This window comes from Chaetura pelagica, unplaced genomic scaffold (assembly GCF_000747805.2).
Source record: "Chaetura pelagica isolate M959 unplaced genomic scaffold, ChaPel_1.0 scaffold83, whole genome shotgun sequence".
Lineage (NCBI taxonomy): Eukaryota > Metazoa > Chordata > Aves > Apodiformes > Apodidae > Chaetura > Chaetura pelagica.
The window spans coordinates 846,596-851,094 of NW_009952893.1; positions in this window are offsets into that span (position 1 = coordinate 846,596).

The following is a 4,499-nucleotide window of genomic DNA, read 5'->3' on the forward strand; positions in this document are numbered from 1 at the left end:
TGAGACTACATTCTAAGGTCTAGCAACCCGGGGAAGAAAAGTCCATTTCCTTTCCTCCTACATGTTATTTTTCAAACTAAATAAAACACTAAACACTTAAAAATTGACAGTCAGCACTAATGCAACTGTTTAATCTTTCCTTTAAGTGGCAGCAACAAATTTCAAATATGATTCTAATGCAGTAGGGCACAACACAGTTATCTCAGAGGAAAAAAAAATAAATCTCCAGAATAAAGAAATGGTGATCTATTAGATGAGTGAAATCTAAAATGCTGTAAAACACTAACACAGCATTTCAGCTTTAGAGCTGTCCTTCAGAGCGCTCGCTTGCCACAATTCTGTATTTCAGATAGAGTCTGGACAGAAGCAAGCCACTGGAAATAATGTACACTTTGTAAACAGCCATGGAGCATTTTACTTAGAGTAGTCTCTATGGTGGGGTCAAGTTTACAGTCTAAATTATTCTAAACACTGTGTATAAATATATGCACTTTTGCTCCGTGGAATTCTGATTACGAACGGGATTGTTACCTGCTTATAAAGCACCGTATTATATCTCCTTATCCACTTCTACCCGATGTCACTCTGTTCTTTTCATTTGGAAGCATTTTGTTTCCCTCTCCCCCTCTTTATTCCTCTTTTTCCTCTTTATTCCTCTTTTTAAAAGCAACTAGTCTATCACTCTACCTCTGCTGTCTGGCTGTATTTTTCCACTGCACTGACAACTACCAGTGAATACATGAAAGATTAGTTGTAGGCTTCTGTATTTTTGAACCAGGTAGCAAATCACAGAAGAAGCTAGTGCGTAATTCTGCAAGGCTAACAACTGGGAGCAGTAAAGGCCATTATTTTCTCCCTACTGTTGGCAGCGGTTAGCATCCCTGTCATTAGCTGTGTCAAACTGTAATTATATAACTCCACTTTATGTGAGCGGATATCTGAAAACACTGTAAAGTCCCAAGTATGAAAATAAACCAGTCCTTCTTACAGTACTGATTGAAACGGTCTTTGGAGGAGACACTTCAATACGCAAAGCCACAAGGACTTTATTAATTGCTCTCTACACAAACATGGAAACTTACCATAAAACTTCTTCAAGCAGCCCGAAATCCCTGACCATACCCTTCTATCAAATTCAGATACTCAGATTATTAAAGTTATTTATTTTGTTGCATTCGACTCAATTTAGGAACGTGATGTTTCTTACAATAAACTTCAACTGAACATACTCGTATTAGCCTGTAAATGTCTGAAATGCAATTATGCTTCAAGTTTTCATGAGACTCTAAATCTGTCTGTCCAGCATAAGAGCTCCACTATGTTATTTCAAAGGCTGACCTATATATCGCAGCATACCATCCATTCTGTCTGTCTGTATAAGAGACACCTCACACAGTTGTCATAACCAACATTGTTTGCATTGTTCTTTCACTTTTCTCTCTCCATGGGTAACATGAGAGAAACAAGGAAAAGCCGACATAACAATATATGCAGAGTATAGTGAGCTTTCACAGCTGAGAGAAAAATATTAGACTAAGACGCTCTGAATGCTATTTAACGTCTAGAAAATAAAGATCAAAGCAGTCTTCTGAAACAAAGCCTGCCAACTGAAAACTGTAAGATAAGAGGCAACTGTTTGAATCTACATTATTGCATCTTCCTCTGGCTATAGAAAAATGCACTGTCAATACATCCCATGCATGTGCCTGGGAACTCATACGCTACGAGCCACCATCTGACCAGGAAAAAAACTAGTGCTAACAGAACAACTAGAAAACTTAAAAGTTTAAGTATTTCTGGAATACATTATAAGTCACCGGCGGCTCCAGAAGACTTAAAACGTGAAGAATAAAAATTTACTAAAAAAACCAAAATACCACAAATACCCAGGTATGAAAGCAAGGGTCAAATCCACTAGGAAGTGGCTACAGCAAGTTTTAAATAACTTTACAAGAAATAGAAGTCAGGTCTGAATGAGTTTTGAGGGTAAAGACCTAATCAAGACCACCACTGCAACTCAGAACATGGATCCAACACACTCTTGCCATCATCTTTCCTGGGAGAGACTAAGGGCAAACACTCTACCAAACTTACTGCACACAAAATTCTGCAGGCCTCCTGCCCTTCAAATTCCCTAAATACACACAGCATAAAAATGAGTGACAGAGTAATACTGTAACATGATGACATGTTTAGAACAAGTCAGATAAGTTTTCACAGCAGTGTTTACCATGCTGGGCGGAGGGAGAGAGTGAAGGGAGTGAAAAATGAAATGTTCAGTAAATGTACACCTCCAAGGGGTCTGGCAAACCTACTCTGTCCATTTAATGTAATCCACAGTCAGAGGCAAAGACATCTGAAAAAGACATGTGCCCAATACTTGGTATCTCACATTGAAACATTCCTGGTAAATCTTTTCCAAGCATAAAACATATGTCTTATGACTGTGCACTTTTAAGCACATTATCAGTTCAGGCAAAGTGAAATAGAGGAGTTGCAACTTGTCTACAGAATGAGTGTCTCATTTGCATTTACAAAGAACAGTTTGCTCCCTCATACATAGCATGACTTAAAAGAGGCTTTAACCAGCTAGTAAAGAAATTCGGAAAATGACTTTCTAAATTAATTTATTTGATTTGCAGTGCAACCCACCAAAAATGATTTAAGGAACTTAATTGGAAAATGATTTAATATATTAAAGTAATTCCTGATTTTCCAAAGCATTTAATTTTTAAATTAAATCTGGTGCACTATCTTAAGAATGATGAGTGAAACGTGTATTCAAGTCATTACCTTCTTTTTGAAGCTTTAAATCACTGATAGGTTTAATAAGGTTTGTTCAGTTTCATTGCCAAATGGGTCTTCAGACACTTTGGTGCTTATGTCATCAATATTAGTCCAAGCCTGCCACTTCCCAGCACTTTATGGTTACAATTTACAAAAACAGACGAGAGAGAGAATAACGACAAGCCACAGATCAAAGGTAGCAGTAGCCTCACGACTATTCAGAGCACTTAAAAAAAAAATTAATGCACAAATACAGGCTCCTACGCATTTGGACTCTTTCTGCCGAACAAAGTTCACTCCTGGCACAAACTTCCAATCTACTGGGCAGGTTTGCCAGATACTGTGAAACCCAGTTCCTCAAAACACCTCTCACAGTCGTACCTCTGGGATCTCTCGTGAAATATCCTCAAGCATCCACCACAACGGGCCAGATTTACCCCCGAGTTCTAGAACTCGATGTAGTGTATGTGAAATGCAGCCAGGGTGAATTTGGTCCTTCCTGTTGTGATTGGTAGATGAGACCATGTGGGAAATCTTTCCTGAAAACTGAGAGGGCTTCGCTCCGGCACCGCAGCCTCCACGCCGGGGCACCGGCACACGCTATTTTGCTGTTTATCTCTGCAACCGAGGCAGCTGCCCGGCACGAAAGAGCCGGCTCTGAGCATCCCTCTGACACGTGAGGCCGGCACAATAGCCGAGCGCGGAACCAGCCCGGCCCCTCCGCGCCCGCGCCCCGACACCGCGCCCCTCCGTCCGCGGACCCCGCGCCCGGCGGAGTTTACTCTGCCAAAAAAAACACAAAACAAACCCAACACAAAACCAAACAAACAAAACCAACCCAAAAAACCGCCCCAAGACCATCTGCTGCAGCCTGCCCGCAAGACTTCCAGGGCAGGTTTCTGAACAACCGTGTGCCGAAGCGCACAGGTTTAAACACATCTTTTCGGGCAGCTCTCGCTCACAGCTTGCTCCCCCAGCGGGGGTGTGCTCACGAAGTGCTCCGGGTAGCTCGCACTTCCTGATTATTTCCTACGGGCAGCGTTTTATTCGTGTGCAAAGCCCATTCCGTAACAGCAGAGAAAGTGGAGCTCACGCATAAAGCACAGGCTGGCTCAGGCCACAGAGGCAGTAACAATGCAGGAACCCCGGCCCCCTTCCTCGGCAGCAAAAGTAACGCAAAGTGCTCCAGGATAAGAGCCCCAAACTCTCTCAACCAAACCCAGGGTCTGGGCTAGCGTGAGCTTCCTCTGCAGACCCTCCTTCCCCAGGGCTCGGGTACGTAAAACTTTGCTCTCCTCACACCCTTTCTGCAGCGGTTTAATCAAGTTACAGAGAAATGGGTAAGGCAGCCGAGCAGCCGGGACAAAGTCGAGCCCTTGTTCTGCACCGACTGGTCACCCTTATTGTGCATATATAGAGAGGATGTGTATGTATGTGTGTGCATGTGTGTATATATACACACACACATATATATGCACGTCACACATACACACACACACAAACGTGCTCCCGGCTACGCTCAGTACCGCTTAAACTAAACACATGAAGGGTACGCGGCAGGGCAGAGAGTTTCTGCCAGTCTGTGGCGGCTGCGATCTCTCTCACTCAACAGCAGCCCCGAAAAACTGAAGTCCCCCGCATCAACACCCTTGTCCACGCTGTCTCTCCGAAAGGGAAGATGTTATGGAAAAAACCTCCCCCACCCACCCCCC